The sequence below is a fragment of the Carya illinoinensis genome, chromosome 3, assembly GCF_018687715.1.
Source record: "Carya illinoinensis cultivar Pawnee chromosome 3, C.illinoinensisPawnee_v1, whole genome shotgun sequence".
Lineage (NCBI taxonomy): Eukaryota > Viridiplantae > Streptophyta > Magnoliopsida > Fagales > Juglandaceae > Carya > Carya illinoinensis.
Window position 1 is genome coordinate 35,274,805 of NC_056754.1, and position 25,306 is coordinate 35,300,110.

At 40.1% G+C, this 25,306-nt stretch overlaps 1 long non-coding RNA gene and 1 pseudogene across 1 annotated transcript; both read left to right on the top strand.

The window, feature by feature from the left end:
- LOC122304749 overlaps positions 1-25,306 on the top strand; it is a 162,674-nt pseudogene that overhangs the window by 19,003 nt on the left and 118,365 nt on the right.
- On the top strand, positions 2,357-3,858 carry LOC122304142. Its single transcript, XR_006240929.1, has 3 exons — positions 2,357-2,497; positions 2,598-2,710; positions 3,461-3,858. It is a non-coding gene; the product is annotated as an uncharacterized LOC122304142 (long non-coding RNA).

Below are 25,306 nucleotides of genomic sequence, written 5' to 3' on the forward strand. Positions count from 1 at the left end.
GTTCAAAGGTGACACGCCGTTGCCCTTTATTGGCTTGGGAAGCAAACCTTTCATTCTTTTGGGCAATTTGAAGCCGTACCCTCTCATGAGGTGACTTCACCAACTCTGCCTTCTTTTGTCCATCTAAGCTACTCCTGCCATCAATAGGCAAAGGCATCAAATCTAAAGGAGTAAGTGGATTAAAACCATAAACAATTTCAAAAGGAGAGTATGAAGTAGTAGTATGCATGGTCCTATTATATGCAAACTCTATAAATGGCAAACAATCCTCCCAACTCTTTAAATTCTTTTGAACAACAGTGCGTAAAAGCTGAGTTAAAGTCCTATTAACTACTTCAGTCTGACCATCAGTCTGTGGGTGACAAGTAGTGGAAAATAAGAGTTTAGTACCTAATTTTCCCCACAACACCTTCCAAAAGTAGCTAAGAAATTTAACATCCCTATCAGAAACAATGCTCTTGGGCACACCATGGAGTCGCACTATCTCTTTGAAAAACAAGTCAGCTATGCTTGTGGCATCATCTGTTTTATGGCATGGAATGAAATGTGCCATCTTGCTAAATCTATCCACAACCACAAAAATAGAATCTCTACCCCTTTTTGTCCTAGGCAGCCCCAAAACAAAGTCCATAGATATGTCTACCCATGGCTCACTAGGAACGGGTAAGGGTGTATATAACCCATGTGGCAAAACCTTAGATTTGGCCTTTCTACATGTGATGCACCTGCTACAAATGCGATTGATGTCTCTCTTCATCTTAGGCCAAAAGAAATGTTCATGCAATATGTCTAAGGTTTTCTTGACACCAAAGTGTCCCATTAATCCCCCGCCATGTGCCTCACGCACCAATAACTCACGCATAGAACAACTAGGTACACACAGTTTGTCTTCTTTAAACAAGTAACCATCATGCTTGTAAAACTTACCAAATGCCGCCTTATCACATGCCATGTACACATCAGAAAAGTCAACATCATCGGCATACATATCTTTCACATATTCAAACCCAAGCATTTTAGCACTCATAGAAGTAAGAAGTACATACCTCCGTGATAAAGCATCAGCAACAATATTCTCCTTACCTTGCTTGTAACGGATGACATATGGAAAGGTCTCAATGTATTCCATCCATCTAGCATGCCTCTTATTCAACTTACCTTGACCCTTGAGATGCTTCAACGATTCATGATCGGTGTGGATCACAAATTCCCTAGGCCACAAGTAGTGCTGCCAAGTCTCTAATGCCCTAACAAGAGCATAAAGTTCTTTGTCATAAGTAGGGTACTTCAGGGATGCCCCACTTAGCTTCTCACTGAAGAAGGCAATCGGCCGCCTATCCTGCATCAAAACGGCTCCAATCCCTATTCTTGAGGCATCACATTCAATCTCAAAAGCTTTGTTAAAATCTGGTAATGCTAACACGGGTGCAGAGCACAACCTTTCTTTAATAGTGGCAAATGCATTCTCTTGATTAGCCCCCCAATGAAACCCAACATTCTTTTTAATGACTTCAGTAAGTGGTGCAGCAATGGTGCTAAAATCTTTAACAAAACACCGATAAAAGCTAGCTAAACCATGAAAGCTTCTTACCTCAGTGACGCTCTTTGGTGTTGGCCACTCCTTAATGGCCTTGACTTTCTCTTCATCCACTTCAATACCCTTTGTACTAACAACATAACCAAGAAAAACAACTTCCTCCATACAAAAGGTACATTTCTTGAAATTAGCATACAACTTTTCACACCTCAACACATTAAACACATATCTCAAATGCTCAATATGCTCATTTAAGTCCTTGCTGTACACTAGGATATCATCAAAGTATACAACCACAAACTTGCCTATGAACGCACATAGGACATGATTCATTAATCTCATGAAAGTACTTGGCATATTTGTAAGTCCAAATGGCATAACTAACCATTCATAAAGCCCATACTTAGTCTTAAAAGCAGTTTTACATTCATCACCCTCTTTCATTCTAATTTGATGGTATCCACTTTTAAGATCAATTTTACTAAAAATACATGAGCCATGCAATTCATCGAGCATATCATCTAATCTAGGAATGGGATGGCGATCAAAGTTTTGAATTTCGTTCCGTTCCGGCCGGAATTGCCGGAATTTTCCGTTCCGGAACAGTAGCCGAAACCGGAACGCTCTATATTTCGTTCCGCTACAAATTCCGGCCATTTCGCCTTGTTCCGGCCCATTCCGGCCGAATTCCGGCATTCCGGCCGGAATACACTTTCCGGTCCGGAATTTAACAAACGGTGGCATTTTTGTAATTAAGGTTAACTTCACACCATTTTCGTAATTTACATTTTTTCTTCATTTTTCCTTTGGTTTTTTTTCCCCGGTTTCTTACTTCCTCACTTCTTCTCCGTGAGTCCGTGCGTCGTCTGAAGTCTGAAGAGTGAAGTCTGAACCTCTTCTCCCAGTCTCGAATCGATTCCTCATTTCTCCGGTTCCCGTTCTCCCCCCTTAGCGTTTCAGGTTTCAAACTTTCAAGTTTCTCTTCCATTTCTATTTTGTTCCTTTCCCGTTCTTCTCATTACCGGCCGGAAATCCAGATCTGAGATTCTGATCTCCTCAGGACTCCAGGAGCACTCCGACGACGCCACCAGCAACGACGCCGTCGCCGTCGCCGTCGCCCGCAGCCGGCAGCTCTGGTTTTGGCCTCTGATTTCGTCCGTCCGATCTGTGCAGGTATACCGAGTACCGTATTTCATTTTCCGGTTTTCCCTTCCGATTTCATCAAATGATGCTAACTTAAAATTATATATTGTAAGTAGATTTTAATTTTTTGTATGAAGTGGCATATATATATATATATAATATAGAAACCAATATTGAAGGAGCTTGAGGAAGATCTACGAACTCCCCCACATCCATCTGACCTCGGTTCCCTATTGAAATTTGAAACGTTAATCATGTCTATTTATATTAAGCTAGATACTAACAATAGGCCAGAGGGCGAAACCATTTAAAGAATAAAGGTCTTCTAGCTTTAATTGCAATAGAAGAGATGTTAAAAACTTAAAAATAAGGACGTTCGATTTGAGGTGAGGTTTGACTGAGCTTAAGGGGCGCCATGGGAGAGCTCAGATACTTTAGTGATGCAGGGTGCTTGATAATAACCATTCTCCTCAAGATGACAGCACACGCCCCATCTAACTTTGTGAAGATCTATTGCATCCCTTAATTTTAGCTTGTAATCTTTTCATTCTTGGCATGTACAACTTTGGTTTTTTTACTCTTGACATGTACATCTCTATTTTTAATTTTTTATTCTTATACAGTTCCTTCATTTTCTGTAATTATATATACATGCAGCTCTCAAGATCAGTTAATTTCTTTAATTTTCCCATTGGATATTGACAAATAAATTGGCATCCTTGTAGCTTAAGATCTTTACTCTTACATAATATTTATGTAATTTTCTTTTTCATAATGTAGGGGTATATAAATTATAAATGTCTAGTTGTCAATCAAATAGTGCTACCTCTACGGCATTTGCTCCTGCTAGATCAGAGGATCCAGCATGGTCCCATGCACGTGTAGTGCCAGGAGCAAGAAATAGTACTCAATGTCTTTATTGTAGCAAAATCATTAGAGGTGGCGGAGTCACGAGGTTGAAGTATCATCTAGGTGGGATTTCAGGTGATGTAGAAGCATGTAAAAAAGTCCCTGATGATATAAAATGGCAAATGAAAGAGTTGGTCAATGAAATGAAAAAAAACAAAGAGAAGAAAAGAAAACTAAGCTTAGAGATTGGATGTGGAAGCCCTGTAGATTTAACATATGATGATGTTGATGTTGGTGATGATGAGTATGAGGGAGGGAGTCAAGGACCCGTTCATGATTCAAAGGGGAAGGGGAAGGGGAAGGGGAAGGAGAAAGTAGGTGGAAAGTCAACGGGGCCATTTAGCAGATTTTTTGCTCCAAGAACAAGTCCTGGCTCTCAACCTTCTATTAAGAGTGCTATGTGTTCAAAGGAAATGATTGACAAAGCAAAAATGGCTATAGCAAATTGGTGGTATGATGCTAATTTACCTTTCAATGCATCTCAATCTAAATTTTATCAACCAGCTATAGATGCTATAGCTGCCATCGGGCCAGGATTCAAGGGTCCTTCTTTACATGAGTTGAGAGGAAATTTGTTGAAGAATTCTGTGACTGAGGTTCAGAATTATCTCTTAGATATTAAAACATCTTGGAGGGATAGTGGTTGTTCACTAATGGCAGATGGTTGGACAAATCAGAGGCAACAACCAATAATTAACTTTTTGGTTTATTGCCCAAAAGGTACAATGTTTTTGAAGTCTATTGATACATCGGGCCTTAGAAAAGATGCTGAAACATTATTTAAAATTTTTGATGAAGTTGTTCAAGAAGTTGGGGTGGAGAATATTGTGCAATTCATAACAGACAATGATGCGAGTTATAAGGCTGCAGGAAAAAAATTACAGCAAAAGTATGGCTCTTTCTTTTGGTCCCCTTGTGCAGCTCATTGTATAGATTTGATGTTAGAGAACTTTTGTGATCCCAGACATTTTCCTATTATTGATGAAACTATAAAGAAGGCAAGGAAGATAACGAAATTCATTTATAACCATGCTTGGGTTTTGGCTTTGATGAGAAAGGACTTCACCAAAGGTCATGATTTATGTCGCCCTGCAGTCACAAGGTTTGCTACAAATTTTTTAAGTATCCAATGCTTACTGTTGTTTAAGAAAGAGCTTCGACAAATGTTCACTTGTGATAAGTGGATTGTATCAAGTTACTCTAAAAGCAACATAGGGAAGGAGATAGCTGAGATTGTTCTAGAAGATAGAGAGTTTTGGGCTCAATGTCAGTTTATTGTAACAATCAGCGAGCCTTTGGTTCGAGTACTACGACTTGTCGATGGGGATGAGAAGCCTGCAATGGGATACTTGTACAATGCAATGGAGAAAGCCAAAGAGAATATAAAAGCAAGATTGAAGAACAAAGTTTCTGCATTTATGCCATTCATCAGGGTCATTGATGCTAGGTGGGATAAGCAGCTTCATAGTCCATTACATGCAGCAGGTTGTCTTCTTAATCCTGGAATTTACTTTAACCCTTGCTTTAAAAGTAGAAATGATGTTTCTAGAGGGTTTACGACGTGCGTTGTAAAGATGGAACCTGATATTGATAAGCAAGATGAGATCATTCAACAAATTGACATGTATAAGAATGCAAATGGTGATTTTGGACAACCTATAGCAATACGCCAGCGTGAAAAAAGTAATCCAGGTAACCTCAATATCCTTTGTTAAATAGTATGAATCTATATTTTAATTCTTTTATTTAATTTTAAGTAATAATTTATAATTGCACTTTTGTTGTAGTTGCATGGTGGAGTACTTTTGGAAATGAGTTTCCAGCTCTTCAAACGTTTGCAATCCGCATATTAAGTCAATGTTGTAGTGCAACTGGTTGTGAAAGAAATTGGAGTACATTTGAATTTATTCATTCAAAGAAGAGGAATAGATTAGAGCATAAACGTTTGAATGATTTAGTATTTGTTCGTTATAACTTGAAGCTCCGTGAGAGGTAAACTTTTTCAAAAATAATGTTTTTAATTGTTGAAAAATATGTAATATTTTCACTTACGTGTGACTTTTATTTTGGCAGAAACATAAAGAGGGGAAGAGATGCTTTGGATCCAATCAATCTTGAGAATATTGACTTGATGGAGGAATGGGTAGGTGAAGAATCAGAGCTTATTGATGGAGAAGACTTGGATTGGGGAAGTATTGAGGAGCCATTAGCCTCACAAAATTTGGAAGAAGGTGTTAATGTTGGTATTGATATTGATGATGATGGTGGTGACAATGACATTGACGAAAATATTTTGAGTAGCTTTGCTAATAATGATCCTTTTTGTCTTATTGATGAAAATGAATGATTACAGTTGGATTGAGAACTTATGATATTTTATTTAGTTTTATAAATGTGTGTTTAAGACTTGTATTCACTATGGAGAAATATTATTAAGTTATCTGGTATGTATACTTTTAAGAGAATTGTATTGATTTTATTTTGGAATATAGTTATTATATATAATTTATCTATATAATATCTATCCCGAAACGTACCGGTACCGAAATATTCCGTTCCAGTGCCTCAACCGGAATGGTCACCGAAACGGATTTCAAAACTTTGACTTTGGTGTCAAGAAGACTTTGGATATTTTGCATGAACATTTCTTTTGGCCTAAGATGAAGAGAGATGTCACTCGCATTTGTGGCAGGTGCATTACATGTAGGAAGGCCAAATCTAAAGTGTTGCCACATGGGTTGTATACACCCTTACCCGTTCCTAGTGAACCATGGGTCGACATATCTATGGACTTTGTTTTGGGGCTACCTAGGACCAAAAGGGGTAGAGATTCTATTTTTGTGGTTGTGGATAGATTTAGTAAAATGGCACATTTCATTCCATGCCATAAAACAGATAATGCCACAAACATAGCTGACTTGTTTTTCAGGGAGATAGTGCGACTCTATGGTGTTCCCAGGAGTATTGTTTCTGATAGGGATGTTAAATTCCTTAGCTACTTTTGGAAGGTGTTGTGGGGGAAATTGGGTACCAAGCTCTTATTTTCCACTACTTGTCATCCGCAGACTGATGGTCAAACTGAAGTAGTTAATAGGACCTTAACTCAGCTTTTACGCATTGTTGTTCATAAGAATTTAAAAACTTGGGAGGATTGTTTGCCATTCATAGAGTTTGCATATAATGGGTCCATGCATACTACTACTTCATATTCTCCTTTTGAAATTGTTTATGGATTCAATCCGCTTACCCCTTTAGATTTGATGCCTTTACCGATTGATGGCAGGAGTAGCTTGGATGGACAAAAGAAGGCGGAGTTGGTGAAGTCACTCCATGAGAGGGTACGGCTTCAAATTGCGCAAAAGAATGAAAGAGTTGCTTCCCAAGCCAATAAAGAGCGAAGGTGTGTCATCTTTGAACCTGGAGATTGGGTTTGGGTTCACATGCGCAAAGAAAGATTCCCAGCTCATCGAAGGACTAAGTTGCATTCTTGAGGAGATGGACCTTTCCAAATCCTTGAGAAAATTAATGACAATGCCTATAAAGTGGATCTCCCAGGTGAGTATAATGTGTCTGCTACCTTCAATGTTTCTGATCTTTCTCCTTTTGACGTAGGTGAAGATTCGAGGTCGAATCCTTTTGAGGAGAGCGGGAATGATGGGAACCAAGGCAGGCCTACTCTTAAAGATCCTTTGCAAGTTCCAGATGGGCCAATTACAAGATCGAGAGCCAAGAAGATCAAGGAAGCAATGCAAGGATTAGTACAAACCACTTGGGAAGAAGCTAGCAATAGCCCAACACTCAAGATGGGCTTGAAAGAAGAAAAACCAGCTTTGATCCACTTGATCCAAGCTGTGGAAGACTTGACTTAGAAATATGGCCTTTAGATATTAAGGCTTTCAATTTGTTTAAAGGATTTTTATTATTAGTTTTGAATAAGTGGGCTTGAGGATGCTTAACCCACATATGTCTTACTTATTTGAACTAGGGTTTAGAAGTACTGTAGCATGACACTGTTCACGCTACAGTACAAGCGGCAACTGTTCACAAAGGGCATTTTTGAGAGAAAGGGTCTCAAATTTTAGTCTAGGGTTTTATCATATTTTGGGGAGGGTATTTAAAGGATGTAATCAGCCATTTCAAGGGGACATTATTTTATTTCGAATTTTAATTGTGAGTGAGCTTTCTCCTCTTGTTCTTAATTGAACTCTTGAACTTATCAAAGGTAAATCACAACCTTTGTGGTGTTCCTCCTCGTAATTTGGGTTCTTGAGACGGGATTTCAACGGGTCTAGATTTTTATACAATCTAGGTTCTTGAAACGAGTTCTCAACGGGTCTAAATTCTCCATCCATAGACTTGAGTTTGGCGTTCTTGGGTTTGTTTTTTCCAATATTGTTGTTGGGTCTCAAAGCGAGTCGATTGGGGTTCACATCAGACCAAGTCACCGCAAATCGGCAGCTACCTGCCCCTACATGTGCATTTCGACAAATCGCCCCCTAGCCCACGCATTTCGCAATATTTTCGCAAGAGAAATCCCACTACTCACACTCCACATTAACCCGCCTAGTTCGGTAATAGAATCCGATGAATAGCCACCCACCCACCTGTCTTCTATTTCGTTCTTGAAATTGAAGGCCACATACAACTTACCATTGGTTTCGGTCAAGCCCAAGAAGCGTAACAATCTCCCAAGGTTAACATCTAGCCACGGTTAAGCTTATGACTTGAGTTACGGGCAATAATCGACTTCCACACGATTATTTATCTCTAGACCATATTTTGATATTAATTTATCTTTTAATATTCTTTCTCACCCTTTTTGTCTTGACCTTATTGTTTTCATTGTTGTTTTCCTTCATTCTAAGATTTAATTAGAAGATTAGTATTGATCCAATACATGTTAATAGAAACAAAGCCATGTAAACGCCGAAGTCACCGTAAATCGCCACCTCGATGCACCTTCATGTGTGCATTGCAACAAATCGGCGCCATGCCCATGCCTTTTATACATTTCCTCAGTGGAAGCGTCACTATTTACACCGCACATTCCCCGCCCCCCCAAGTTCAGTTCTAGCATCTGATGAATTAGCAGCAAGAAACCCCGTATTTTACCTCATTCTTTCAATTGAAGCCCACATACAGCTTACCATTGCTTTCCGTCAAGCTCAAGACGTGTAACAAGCCCCCAAAGTTCACATCTAGCCATGTTTAAGCTTCTAGCTAGAGTTAAAGGTCAACAATCAACACCCACATGATTATTCATCTCTAAACCATGTTTTGTGCTTAATTTCACTTTTAATATTCCTTCTCACCTTTTTTGCCTAAACCTTGTGGCTTTTATTGCTGTTTGTCATCATTCTTGGGTTGAATTAGAAGATTGTTCTTCGCCCAAGACATGTCAATTGAAGGAAAGGCTGGTAAATGACCAAGTCAACGCAAATCGGCACCTAGCTCCCTCTACAAGTGCATTGCGACAAATCGGCCCCTAGCCCACGCATTTCGCAATATTTTTGCAAGAGAAATCCACCTACTCACACTCCACATTAACCCGCCTAGTTCGGTAATAGAATCCGATAAATTGCCACCCACCCACCTGTCTTCTATTTCGTTCTTGAAATTGAAGGCCACATACACCTTGCCATTGGTTTCGGTCAAGCCCAAGAAGCGTAACAATCTCCCAAGGTTCACATCTGGCAGCGGTTAAGCTTATGACTTGAGTTAAGGCCAATAATCGACTTCCACATGATTATTTATCTCCAGACCATATTTTGATATTAATTTATCTTTTAATATTCTTTCTCACCCTTTTATCTTGACCTTATTGTTTTCATTGTTGTTTTCCTTCATTCTAAGATTTAATTAGAAGATTAGTATTGATCCAAGACACGTTAATAGAAACAAAGCCATGTAAACGCCTAAGTCACCGCAAATCGCCACCTCGATGCACCTTCATGTGTGCATTGCAACAAATCGGCGCCATGCCCATGCCTTTTAGACATTTCCTCATTGGAAACTTCTCTATTTAGACTGCACATTCACCCCCAAGTTCAGTTCTAGCATCTGATGAATTAGCAGCAAGAAACCCCCGTCTTTTATCTCATTCTTTCAGTTGAAGCCCACATACAGCTTACCATTGGTTCCGTCATGCCCAAGACGTGTTAAAAGCCCCCAACATTCACATCTAGCCCTGTTTAAGCTTCTAGCTAGAGTTAAAGGGCAATAATCGACATACACAAGATTATACATTTCTAAACTATGTTTTGGTGCTTAATTTCCCTTTTAATATTCTTTCTCACCTTTTTTCCCTAAACCTTGTAACTTTTATAGCTGTTTGTTTTCATTCTTGGGTTGAATTAGAAGATTGTTCTTCATCCAAGACATGTCAATTGAAGGAAGGGCAGGTAAATGACCAAGTCACCACAAATCGGTACCTAGCTGCCCCTACATGTGCATTGTGACAAATCGCCCCCTAGCCCACGCATTTCGCAATATTTTCGCAAGAGAAATCCCACTACTCACACTCCACATTAGCCCGCCGAGTTCGGTAATAGAATCCGATGAATTGCCACCCACCCACCGTTCTTCTATTTCGTTCTGGAAATTGAAGGCCACATACACCTTACCATTGGTTTCGGTCAAGCCCAAGAAGCGTAACAATCTCCCAAGGTTAACATCTAGCCACGGTTAAGCTTATGACTTGAGTTACGGGCAATAATCGACTTCCACACGATTATTTATCTCTAGACCATATTTTGATATTAATTTATCTTTTAATATTCTTTCTCACCCTTTTTGTCTTGACCTTATTGTTTTCATTGTTGTTTTCCTTCATTCTAAGATTTAAATAGAAGATTAGTATTGATCCAATACATGTTAATAGAAACAAAGCCATGTAAACACCGAAGTCACCGCAAATCGCCAGCTCGATGCACCTTCATGTGTGCATTGCAACAAATCGGCGCCATGCCCATGCCTTTTATACATTTCCTCAGTGGAAACTTCACTATTTACACCGCACATTCCCCGCCGCCCCAAGTTCAGTTCTAGCGTCTGATGAATTAGCAGCAAGAAACCCTGTCTTTTACCTCATTCTTTCAGTTGAAGCCCACATACAGCTTACCATTGCTTTCCGTCAAGCTCAAGACGTGTAACAAGCCCCCAAAGTTCACATCTAGCCATGTTTAAGCTTCTAGCTAGAGTTAAAGGTCAACAATCAACGCCCACATGATTATTCATATCTCTAAACCATGTTTTGTGCTTAATTTCACTTTTAATATTCCTTCTCACCTTTTTTGCCTAAACCTTGTGGCTTTTATTGCTGTTTGTCATCATTCTTGGGTTGAATTAGAAGATTGTTCTTCGTCCAAGACATGTCAATTGAAGGAAAGGCTGGTAAATGACCAAGTCAACGCAAATCGGCACCTAGCTGCCTCTACATGTCCATTGCGACAAATCGGCCCCTAGCCCATGCATTCCGCAATATTTTCGCAAGAGAAATCCCACTACTCACACTCCATATTAACCCGCCTAGTTCGGTAATAGAATCCGATGAATTGCCACCCAGCCACCTGTCTTCTATTTCGTTCTTGAAATTGAAGGCCACATACACCTTACCATTGGTTTCGGTCAAGCCCAAGAAGCGTAACAATCTCCCAAGGTTCACATATAGCAACGGTTAAGCTTATGACTTGAGTTAAGGGCAATAATCGACTTCCACATGATTATTTATCTCCAGACCATATTTTGATATTAATTTATCTTTTAATATTCTTTCTCACCCTTTTATCTTGACCTTATTGTTTTCATTGTTGTTTTCCTTCATTCTAAGATTTAATTAGAAGATTAGTATTGATCCAAGACACGTTATTAGAAACAAAGCCATGTAAACGCCGAAGTCACCGCAAATCGCCACCTCGATGCACCTTCATGTGTGCATTGCAACAAATCGGCGCCATGCCCATGCCTTTTAGACATTTCCTGATTGGAAACTTCTCTATTTAGACTGCACATTCACCCCCCAAGTTCAGTTCTAGCATCTGATGAATTACCAACAAGAAACCCCGTCTTTTATCTCATTCTTTCAGTTGAAGCCCACATACAGCTTACCATTGGTTCCGTCAAGCCCAAGACGTGTTAAAAGCGCCCAACGTTCACATCTAGCCCTGTTTAAGCTTCTAGCTAGAGTTAAAGGGCAATAATCGACATACACAAGATTATACATTTCTAAACTATGTTTTGTGCTTAATTTCCCTTTTAATATTCTTTCTCACCTTTTTTCCCCAAACCTTGTAACTTTTATTGCTGTTTGTTTTCATTTTTGGGTTGAATTAGAAGATTGTTCTTCAGCCAAGACATGTCAATTGAAGGAAAGGCAGGTAAATGACCAAGTCACCGCAAATCGGCACCTAGCTGCCCCTACATGTGCATTGCGACAAATCGCCCCCTAGCCCACGCATTTTGCAATATTTTCGCAAGAGAAATCCCACTACTCACACTCCACATTAATCCGCCTAGTTCGGTAATAGAATCCGATGAATTGCCACCCACCCACCTGTCTTCTATTTCGTTCTGGAAATTGAAGGCCACATACACCTTACCATTGGTTTCGGTCAAGCCCAAGAAGCGTAACAATCTCCCAAGGTTAACATCTAGCCACGGTTAAGCTTATGACTTGAGTTACGGGCAATAATCGACTTCCACACGATTATTTATCTCTAGACCATATTTTGATATTAATTTATCGTTTAATATTCTTTCTCACCCTTTTTGTCTTGACCTTATTGCTTTCATTGTTGTTTTCCTTCATTCTAAGATTTACTTAGAAGATTAGTATTGATCCAATACATGTTAATAGAAAGAAAGCCATGTAAACGCCGAAGTCACCGCAAATCGCCACCTCGATGCAACTTCATGTGTGCATTGCAACAAATTGGCGCCATGCCCATGCCTTTTATACATTTCCTCAGTGGAAACTTCACTATTTACACCGCACATTCCCCGCCCCCCCAAGTTCAGTTCTAGCATCTGATGAATTAGCAGCAAGAAACCCCGTCTTTTACCTCATTCTTTCAGTTGAAGATCACATACAGCTTACCATTGCATTCCGTCAAGCTCAAGACGTGTAACAAGCCCCCAAAGTTCACATCTAGCCATGTTTAAGCTTCTAGCTAGAGTTAAAGGTCAACAATCAACGCCCACATGATTATTCATCTCTAAACCATGTTTTGTGCTTAATTTCACTTTTAATATTCCTTCTCACCTTTTTTGCCTAAACCTTGTGGCTTTTATTGCTGTGAATTAGAAGATTGTTCTTCGTCCAAGACATGTCAATTGAAGGAAAGGCTGGTAAATGACCAAGTCAACGCAAATCGGCACCTAGCTGCCTCTACATGTGCATTGCGACAAATCGGCCCCTAGCCCACGCATTTCGCAATATTTTCGCAAGAGAAATCCCACTACTCACACTCCACATTAACCCGCCTAGTTCGGTAATAGAATCCGGTGAATTGCCACCCACCCACCTGTCTTCTATTTCGTTCTTCAAATTGAAGGCGACATACACCTTGCCATTGGTTTCGGTCAAGCCCAAGAAGCGTAACAATCTCCCAAGGTTCACATCTAGCAACGGTTAAGCTTATGACTTGAGTTAAGGGCAATAATCGACTTCCACATGATTATTTATCTCCAGACCATATTTTGATATTAATTTATCTTTTAATATTCTTTCTCACCCTTTTATCTTGACCTTATTGTTTTCATTGTTGTTTTCCTTCATTCTAAGATTTAATTAGAAGATTAGTATTGATCCAAGACATGTTAATAGAAACAAAGCCATGTAAACGCCGAAGTCACCGCAAATCGCCACCTCGATGCACCTTCATGTGTGCATTGCAACAAATCGGCGCCATGCCCATGCCTTTTAGACATTTCCTCATTGGAAACTTCTCTATTTAGACTGCACATTCACCCCCAAGTTCAGTTCTAGCATCTGATGAATTAGCAGCAAGAAACCCCCGTCTTTTATCTCATTCTTTCAGTTGAAGCCCACATACAGCTTACCATTGGTTCCGTCAAGCCAAAGACGTGTTAAAAGCCCCCAACGTTCACATCTAGCCCTGTTTAAACTTCTAGCTAGTGTTAAAGGGCAATAATCGACATACACAAGATTATACATTTCTAAACTATGTTTTGTGCTTAATTTCCATTTTCATATTCTTTCTCACCTTTTTTCCCCAAACCTTGTAACTTTTATTGCTGTTTGTTTTCATTCTTGGGTTGAATTAGAAGATTGTTCTTCAGCCAAGACATGTCAATTGAAGGAAAGGCAGGTAAATGACCAAGTCACCGCAAATCGGCACCTAGCTGCCCCTACATGTGCATTGCGACAAATCGCCCCCTAGCCCACGCATTTTGCAATATTTTCGCAAGAGAAATCCCACTACTCACACTCCACATTAACCCGCCTAGTTCGGTAATAGAATCCGATGAATTGCGACCCACCAACCTGTCTTCTATTTCGTTCTTGAAATTGAAGGCCACATACACCTTACCATTGGTTTCGGTCAAGCCCAAGAAGCGTAACAATCTCCCAAGGTTAACATCTAGCCACGGTTAAGCTTATGACTTGAGTTACGGGCAATAATCGACATCCACACGATTATTTATCTCTAGACCATATTTTGATATTAATTTATCTTTTAATATTCTTTCTCACCCTTTTTGTCTTGACCTTATTGCTTTCATTGTTGTTTTCCTTCATTCTAAGATTTACTTAGAAGATTAGTATTGATCCAATACATGTTAATAGAAAGAAAGCCATGTAAACGCCGAAGTCACCGCAAATCGCCACCTCGATGCACCTTCATGTGTGCATTGCAACAAATCGGCGCCATGCCCATGCCTTTTATACATTTCCTCAATGGAAACTTCACTATTTACACCGCACATTCCCCGCCCCCCCAAGTTCAGTTCTAGCATCTGATGAATTAGCAGCAAGAAACCCCGTCTTTTACCTCATTCTTTCAGTTGAAGATCACATACAGCTTACCATTGCATTCCGTCAAGCTCAAGACGTGTAACAAGCCCCGAAAGTTCACATCTAGCCATGTTTAAGATTCTAGCTAGAGTTAAAGGTCAACAATCAACGCCCACATGATTATTCATCTCTAAACCATGTTTTGTGCTTAATTTCACTTTTAATATTCCTTCTCACCTTTTTTGCCTAAACCTTGTGGCTTTTATTGCTGTTTGTCATCATTCTTGGGTTGAATTAGAAGATTGTTCTTCGTCCAAGACATGTCAATTGAAGGGAAGGCTGGTAAATGACCAAGTCAACGCAAATCGGCACCTAGCTGCCTCTACATGTGCATTGCGACAAATCGGCCCCTAGCCCACGCATTTCGCAATATTTTCGCAAGAGAAATCCCACTACTCACACTCCACATTAACCCGCCTAGTTCGGTAATAGAATCCGGTGAATTGCCACCCACCCACCTGTCTTCTATTTCGTTCTTGAAATTGAAGGCCACATACACCTTGCCATTGGTTTCGGTCAAGCCCAAGAAGCGTAACAATCTCCCAAGGTTCACATCTAGCAACGGTTAAGCTTATGACTTGAGTTAAGGGCAATAATCGACTTCCACATGATTATTTATCTCCAGACCATATTTTGATATTAATTTATCTTTTAATATTCTTTCTCACCCTTTTATCTTGACCTTATTGTTTTCATTGTTGTTTTCCTTCATTCTAAGATTTAATTAGAAGATTAGTATTGATCCAAGACACGTTAATAGAAACAAAGCCATGTAAACGCCGAAGTCACCGCAAATCGCCACCTCGATGCACCTTCATGTGTGCATTGCAACAAATCGGCGCCATGCCCATGCCTTTTAGACATTTCCTGATTGGAAACTTCTCTATTTAGACTGCACATTCACCCCCCAAGTTCAGTTCTAGCATCTGATGAATTACCAACAAGAAACCCCGTCTTTTATCTCATTCTTTCAGTTGAAGCCCACATACAGCTTACCATTGGTTCCGTCAAGCCCAAGACGTGTTAAAAGCGCCCAACGTTCACATCTAGCCCTGTTTAAGCTTCTAGCTAGAGTTAAAGGGCAATAATCGACATACACAAGATTATACATTTCTAAACTATGTTTTGTGCTTAATTTCCCTTTTAATATTCTTTCTCACCTTTTTTCCCCAAACCTTGTAACTTTTATTGCTGTTTGTTTTCATTTTTGGGTTGAATTAGAAGATTGTTCTTCAGCCAAGACATGTCAACTGAAGGAAAGGCAGGTAAATGACCAAGTCACCGCAAATCGGCACCTAGCTGCCCCTACATGTGCATTGCGACAAATCGCCCCCTAGCCCACGCATTTTGCAATATTTTCGCAAGAGAAATCCCACTACTCACACTCCACATTAATCCGCCTAGTTCGGTAATAGAATCCGATGAATTGCCACCCACCCACCTGTCTTCTATTTCGTTCTGGAAATTGAAGGCCACATACACCTTACCATTGGTTTCGGTCAAGCCCAAGAAGCGTAACAATCTCCCAAGGTTAACATCTAGCCACGGTTAAGCTTATGACTTGAGTTACGGGCAATAATCGACTTCCACACGATTATTTATCTCTAGACCATATTTTGATATTAATTTATCGTTTAATATTCTTTCTCACCCTTTTTGTCTTGACCTTATTGCTTTCATTGTTGTTTTCCTTCATTCTAAGATTTACTTAGATGATTAGTATTGATCCAATACATGTTAATAGAAAGAAAGCCATGTAAACGCCGAAGTCACCGCAAATCGCCACCTCGATGCAACTTCATGTGTGCATTGCAACAAATCGGCGCCATGCCCATGCCTTTTATACATTTCCTCAGTGGAAACTTCACTATTTACACCGCACATTCCCCGCCCCCCCAAGTTCAGTTCTAGCATCTGATGAATTAGCAGCAAGAAACCCCGTCTTTTACCTCATTCTTTCAGTTGAAGATCACATACAGCTTACCATTGCATTCCGTCAAGCTCAAGACGTGTAACAAGCCCCCAAAGTTCACATCTAGCCATGTTTAAGCTTCTAGCTAGAGTTAAAGGTCAACAATCAACGCCCACATGATTATTCATCTCTAAACCATGTTTTGTGCTTAATTTCACTTTTAATATTCCTTCTCACCTTTTTTGCCTAAACCTTGTGGCTTTTATTGCTGTTTGTCATCATTCTTGGGTTGAATTAGAAGATTGTTCTTCGTCCAAGACATGTCAATTGAAGGAAAGGCTGGTAAATGACCAAGTCAACGCAAATCGGCACCTAGCTGCCTCTACATGTGCATTGCGACAAATCGGCCCCTAGCCCACGCATTTCGCAATATTTTCGCAAGAGAAATCCCACTACTCACACTCCACATTAACCCGCCTAGTTCGGTAATAGAATCCGGTGAATTGCCACCCACCCACCTGTCTTCTATTTCGTTCTTCAAATTGAAGGCGACATACACCTTGCCATTGGTTTCGGTCAAGCCCAAGAAGCGTAACAATCTCCCAAGGTTCACATCTAGCAACGGTTAAGCTTATGACTTGAGTTAAGGGCAATAATCGACTTCCACATGATTATTTATCTCCAGACCATATTTTGATATTAATTTATCTTTTAATATTCTTTCTCACCCTTTTATCTTGACCTTATTGTTTTCATTGTTGTTTTCCTTCATTCTAAGATTTAATTAGAAGATTAGTATTGATCCAAGACACGTTAATAGAAACAAAGCCATGTAAACGCCTAAGTCACCGCAAATCGCCACCTCGATGCACCTTCATGTGTGCATTGCAACAAATCGGCGCCATGCCCATGCCTTTTAGACATTTCCTCATTGGAAACTTCTCTATTTAGACTGCACATTCACCCCCAAGTTCAGTTCTAGCATCTGATGAATTAGCAGCAAGAAACCCCCGTCTTTTATCTCATTCTTTCAGTTGAAGCCCACATACAGCTTACCATTGGTTCCGTCAAGCCCAAGACGTGTTAAAAGCCCCCAACGTTCACATCTAGCCCTGTTTAAACTTCTAGCTAGTGTTAAAGCGGAAGAATCGACATACACAAGATTATACATTTCTAAACTATGTTTTGTGCTTAATTTCCATTTTCATATTCTTTCTCACCTTTTTTCCCCAAACCTTGTAACTTTTATTGCTGTTTGTTTTCATTCTTGGGTTGAATTAGAAGATTGTTCTTCAGCCAAGACATGTCAATTGAAGGAAAGGCAGGTAAATGACCAAGTCACCGCAAATCGGCACCTAGCTGCCCCTACTTGTGGATTGCGACAAATCGCCCCCTAGCCCACGCATTTTGCAATATTTTCGCAAGAGAAATCCCACTACTCACACTCCACATTAACCCGCCTAGTTCGGTAATAGAATCCGATGAATTGCCACCCACCAACCTGTCTTCTATTTCGTTCTTGAAATTGAAGGCCACATACACCTTACCATTGGTTTCGGTCAAGCCCAAGAAGCGTAACAATCTCCCAAGGTTAACATCTAGCCACGGTTAAGCTTATGACTTGAGTTACGGGCAATAATCGACATCCACACGATTATTTATCTCTAGACCATATTTTGATATTAATTTATCTTTTAATATTCTTTCTCACCCTTTTTGTCTTGACCTTATTGCTTTCATTGTTGTTTTCCTTCATTCTAAGATTTACTTAGAAGATTAGTATTGATCCAATACATGTTAATAGAAAGAAAGCCATGTAAACGCCGAAGTCACCGCAAATCGCCACCTCGATGCACCTTCATGTGTGCATTGCAACAAATCGGCGCCATGCCCATGCCTTTTATACATTTCCTCAATGGAAACTTCACTATTTACACCGCACATTCCCCGCCCCCCCAAGTTCAGTTCTCGCATCTGATGAATTAGCAGCAAGAAACCCCGTCTTTTACCTCATTCTTTCAGTTGAAGATCACATACAGCTTACCATTGCATTCCGTCAAGCTCAAGACGTGTAACAAGCCCCCAAAGTTCACATCTAGCCATGTTTAAGCTTCTAGCTAGAGTTAAAGGTCAACAATCAACGCCCACATGATTATTCATCTCTAAACCATGTTTTGTGCTTAATTTCATTTTTAATATTCCTTCTCACCCTTTTTGCCTAAACCTTGTGGCTTTTATTGCTGTTTGTCATGATTCTTGGGTTGAATTAGAAGATTGTTCTTCGTCCAAGACATGTCAATTGAAGGAAAGGCTGGTAAATGACCAAGTCAACGCAAATCGGCACCTAGCTGCCTCTACATGTGCATTGCGACAAATCGGCCCCTAGCCCACGCATTTCGCAATATTTTCGCAAGAGAAATCCCACTACTCACACTCCACATTAACCCGCCTAGTTCGGTAATAGAATCCGGTGAATTGCCACCCACCCACCTGTCTTCTATTTCGTTCTTCAAATTGAAGGCGACATACACCTTGCCATTGGTTTCGGTCAAGCCCAAGAAGCGTAACAATCTCCCAAGGTTCACATCTAGCAACGGTTAAGCTTATGACTTGAGTTAAGGGCAATAATCGACTTCCACATGATTATTTATCTCCAGACCATATTTTGATATTAATTTATCTTTTAATATTCTTTCTCACCCTTTTATCTTGACCTTATTGTTTTCATTGTTGTTTTCCTTCATTCTAAGATTTAATTAGAAGATTAGTATTGATCCAAGACATGTTAATAGAAACAAAGCCATGTAAACGCCGAAGTCACCGCAAATCGCCACCTCGATGCACCTTCATGTGTGCATTGCAACAAATCGGCGCCATGCCCATGCCTTTTAGACATTTCCTCATTGGAAACTTCTCTATTTAGACTGCACATTCACCCCCAAGTTCAGTTCTAGCATCTGATGAATTAGCAGCAAGAAACCCCCGTCTTTTATCTCATTCTTTCAGTTGAAGCCCACATACAGCTTACCATTGGTTCCGTCAAGCCAAAGACGTGTTAAAAGCCCCCAACGTTCACATCTAGCCCTGTTTAAACTTCTAGCTAGTGTTAAAGGGCAATAATCGACATACACAAGATTATACATTTCTAAACTATGTTTTGTGCTTAATTTCCATTTTCATATTCTTTCTCACCTTTTTTCCCCAAACCTTGTAACTTTTATTGCTGTTTGTTTTCATTCTTGGGTTGAATTAGAAGATTGTTCTTCAGCCAAGACATGTCAATTGAAGGAAAGGCAGGTAAATGACCAAGTCACCGCAAATCGGCACCTAGCTGCCCCTACATGTGCATTGCGACAAATCGCCCCCTAGCCCACGCATTTTGCAATATTTTCGCAAGAGAAATCCCACTACTCACACTCCACATTAACCCGCCTAGTTCGGTAATAGAATCCGATGAATTGCGACCCACCAACCTGTCTTCTATTTCGTTCTTGAAATTGAAGGCCACATACACCTTACCATTGGTTTCGGTCAAGCCCAAGAAGCGTAACAATCTCCCAAGGTTAACATCTAGCCACGGTTAAGCTTATGACTTGAGTTACGGGCAATAATCGACATCCACACGATTATTTATCTCTAGACCATATTTTGATATTAATTTATCTTTTAATATTCTTTCTCACCCTTTTTGTCTTGACCTTATTGCTTTCATTGTTGTTTTCCTTCATTCTAAGATTTACTTAGAAGATTAGTATTGATCCAATACATGTTAATAGAAAGAAAGCCATGTAAACGCCGAAGTCACCGCCAATCGCCACCTCGATGCACCTTCATGTGTGCATTGCAACAAATCGGCGCCATGCCCATGCCTTTTATACATTTCCTCAATGGAAACTTCACTATTTACACCGCACATTCCCCGCCCCCCCAAGTTCAGTTCTAGCATCTGATGAATTAGCAGCAAGAAACCCCGTCTTTTACCTCATTCTTTCAGTTGAAGATCACATACAGCTTACCATTGCATTCCGTCAAGCTCAAGACGTGTAACAAGCCCCGAAAGTTCACATCTAGCCATGTTTAAGATTCTAGCTAGAGTTAAAGGTCAACAATCAACGCCCACATGATTATTCATCTCTAAACCATGTTTTGTGCTTAATTTCACTTTTAATATTCCTTCTCACCTTTTTTGCCTAAACCTTGTGGCTTTTATTGCTGTTTGTCATCATTCTTGGGTTGAATTAGAAGATTGTTCTTCGTCCAAGACATGTCAATTGAAGGGAAGGCTGGTAAATGACCAAGTCAACGCAAATCGGCACCTAGCTGCCTCTACATGTGCATTGCGACAAATCGGCCCCTAGCCCACGCATTTCGCAATATTTTCGCAAGAGAAATCCCACTACTCACACTCCACATTAACCCGCCTAGTTCGGTAATAGAATCCGGTGAATTGCCACCCACCCACCTGTCTTCTATTTCGTTCTTGAAATTGAAGGCCACATACACCTTGCCATTGGTTTCGGTCAAGCCCAAGAAGCGTAACAATCTCCCAAGGTTCACATCTAGCAACGGTTAAGCTTATGACTTGAGTTAAGGGCAATAATCGACTTCCACATGATTATTTATCTCCAGACCATATTTTGATATTAATTTATCTTTTAATATTCTTTCTCACCCTTTTATCTTGACCTTATTGTTTTCATTGTTGTTTTCCTTCATTCTAAGATTTAATTAGAAGATTAGTATTGATCCAAGACACGTTAATAGAAACAAAGCCATGTAAACGCCGAAGTCACCGCAAATCGCCACCTCGATGCACCTTCATGTGTGCATTGCAACAAATCGGCGCCATGCCCATGCCTTTTAGACATTTCCTGATTGGAAACTTCTCTATTTAGACTGCACATTCACCCCCCAAGTTCAGTTCTAGCATCTGATGAATTACCAACAAGAAACCCCGTCTTTTATCTCATTCTTTCAGTTGAAGCCCACATACAGCTTACCATTGGTTCCGTCAAGCCCAAGACGTGTTAAAAGCGCCCAACGTTCACATCTAGCCCTGTTTAAGCTTCTAGCTAGAGTTAAAGGGCAATAATCGACATACACAAGATTATACATTTCTAAACTATGTTTTGTGCTTAATTTCCCTTTTAATATTCTTTCTCACCTTTTTTCCCCAAACCTTGTAACTTTTATTGCTGTTTGTTTTCATTTTTGGGTTGAATTAGAAGATTGTTCTTCAGCCAAGACATGTCAATTGAAGGAAAGGCAGGTAAATGACCAAGTCACCGCAAATCGGCACCTAGCTGCCCCTACATGTGCATTGCGACAAATCGCCCCCTAGCCCACGCATTTTGCAATATTTTCGCAAGAGAAATCCCACTACTCACACTCCACATTAACCCGCCTAGTTCGGTAATAGAATCCGGTGAATTGCCACCCACCCACCTGTCTTCTATTTCGTTCTTCAAATTGAAGGCGACATACACCTTGCCATTGGTTTCGGTCAAGCCCAAGAAGCGTAACAATCTCCCAAGGTTCACATCTAGCAACGGTTAAGCTTATGACTTGAGTTAAGGGCAATAATCGACTTCCACATGATTATTTATCTCCAGACCATATTTTGATATTAATTTATCTTTTAATATTCTTTCTCACCCTTTTATCTTGACCTTATTGTTTTCATTGTTGTTTTCCTTCATTCTAAGATTTAATTAGAAGATTAGTATTGATCCAAGACACGTTAATAGAAACAAAGCCATGTAAACGCCTAAGTCACCGCAAATCGCCACCTCGATGCACCTTCATGTGTGCATTGCAACAAATCGGCGCCATGCCCATGCCTTTTAGACATTTCCTCATTGGAAACTTCTCTATTTAGACTGCACATTCACCCCCAAGTTCAGTTCTAGCATCTGATGAATTAGCAGCAAGAAACCCCCGTCTTTTATCTCATTCTTTCAGTTGAAGCCCACATACAGCTTACCATTGGTTCCGTCAAGCCCAAGACGTGTTAAAAGCCCCCAACGTTCACATCTAGCCCTGTTTAAACTTCTAGCTAGTGTTAAAGCGGAAGAATCGACATACACAAGATTATACATTTCTAAACTATGTTTTGTGCTTAATTTCCATTTTCATATTCTTTCTCACCTTTTTTCCCCAAACCTTGTAACTTTTATAGCTGTTTGTTTTCATTCTTGGGTTGAATTAGAAGATTGTTCTTCAGCCAAGACATGTCAATTGAAGGAAAGGCAGGTAAATGACTAAGTCACCGCAAATCGGCACCTAGCTGCCCCTACTTGTGGATTGCGACAAATCGCCCCCTAGCCCACGCATTTTGCAATATTTTCGCAAGAGAAATCCCACTACTCACACTCCACATTAACCCGCCTAGTTCGGTAATAGAATCCGATGAATTGCCACCCACCAACCTGTCTTCTATTTCGTTCTTGAAATTGAAGGCCACATACACCTTACCATTGGTTTCGGTCAAGCCCAAGAAGCGTAACAATCTCCCAAGGTTAACATCTAGCCACGGTTAAGCTTATGACTTGAGTTACGGGCAATAATCGACATCCACACGATTATTTATCTCTAGACCATATTTTGATATTAATTTATCTTTTAATATTCTTTCTCACCCTTTTTGTCTTGACCTTATTGCTTTCATTGTTGTTTTCCTTCATTCTAAGATTTACTTAGAAGATTAGTATTGATCCAATACATGTTAATAGAAAGAAAGCCATGTAAACGCCGAAGTCACCGCAAATCGCCACCTCGATGCACCTTCATGTGTGCATTGCAACAAATCGGCGCCATGCCCATGCCTTTTAGACATTTCCTGATTGGAAACTTCTCTATTTAGACTGCACATTCACCCCCCAAGTTCAGTTCTAGCATCTGATGAATTACCAACAAGAAACCCCGTCTTTTATCTCATTCTTTCAGTTGAAGCCCACATACAGCTTACCATTGGTTCCGTCAAGCCCAAGACGTGTTAAAAGCGCCCAACGTTCACATCTAGCCCTGTTTAAGCTTCTAGCTAGAGTTAAAGGGCAATAATCGACATACACAAGATTATACATTTCTAAACTATGTTTTGTGCTTAATTTCCCTTTTAATATTCTTTCTCACCTTTTTTCCCCAAACCTTGTAACTTTTATTGCTGTTTGTTTTCATTTTTGGGTTGAATTAGAAGATTGTTCTTCAGCCAAGACATGTCAATTGAAGGAAAGGCAGGTAAATGACCAAGTCACCGCAAATCGGCACCTAGCTGCCCCTACATGTGCATTGCGACAAATCGCCCCCTAGCCCACGCATTTTGCAATATTTTCGCAAGAGAAATCCCACTACTTACACTCCACATTAATCCGCCTAGTTCGGTAATAGAATCCGATGAATTGCCACCCACCCACCTGTCTTCTATTTCGTTCTGGAAATTGAAGGCCAGATACACCTTACCATTGGTTTCGGTCAAGCCCAAGAAGCGTAACAATCTCCCAAGGTTAACATCTAGCCACGGTTAAGCTTATGACTTGAGTTACGGGCAATAATCGACTTCCACACGATTATTTATCTCTAGACCATATTTTGATATTAATTTATCGTTTAATATTCTTTCTCACCCTTTTTGTCTTGACCTTATTGCTTTCATTGTTGTTTTCCTTCATTCTAAGATTTACTTAGAAGATTAGTATTGATCCAATACATGTTAATAGAAAGAAAGCCATGTAAACGCCGAAGTCACCGCAAATCGCCACCTCGATGCAACTTCATGTGTGCATTGCAACAAATCGGCGCCATGCCCATGCCTTTTATACATTTCCTCAGTGGAAACTTCACTATTTACACCGCACATTCCCCGCCCCCCCAAGTTCAGTTCTAGCATCTGATGAATTAGCAGCAAGAAACCCCGTCTTTTACCTCATTCTTTCAGTTGAAGATCACATACAGCTTACCATTGCATTCCGTCAAGCTCAAGACGTGTAACAAGCCCCCAAAGTTCACATCTAGCCATGTTTAAGCTTCTAGCTAGAGTTAAAGGTCAACAATCAACGCCCACATGATTATTCATCTCTAAACCATGTTTTGTGCTTAATTTCACTTTTAATATTCCTTCTCACCTTTTTTGCCTAAACCTTGTGGCTTTTATTGCTGTTTGTCATCATTCTTGGGTTGAATTAGAAGATTGTTCTTCGTCCAAGACATGTCAATTGAAGGAAAGGCTGGTAAATGACCAAGTCAACGCAAATCGGCACCTAGCTGCCTCTACATGTGCATTGCGACAAATCGGCCCCTAGCCCACGCATTTCGCAATATTTTCGCAAGAGAAATCCCACTACTCACACTCCACATTAACCCGCCTAGTTCGGTAATAGAATCCGGTGAATTGCCACCCACCCACCTGTCTTCTATTTCGTTCTTCAAATTGAAGGCGACATACACCTTGCCATTGGTTTCGGTCAAGCCCAAGAAGCGTAACAATCTCCCAAGGTTCACATCTAGCAACGGTTAAGCTTATGACTTGAGTTAAGGTCAATAATCGACTTCCACATGATTATTTATCTCCAGACCATATTTTGATATTAATTTATCTTTTAATATTCTTTCTCACCCTTTTATCTTGACCTTATTGTTTTCATTGTTGTTTTCCTTCATTCTAAGATTTAATTAGAAGATTAGTATTGATCCAAGACACGTTAATAGAAACAAAGCCATGTAAACGCCTAAGTCACCGCAAATCGCCACCTCGATGCACCTTCATGTGTGCATT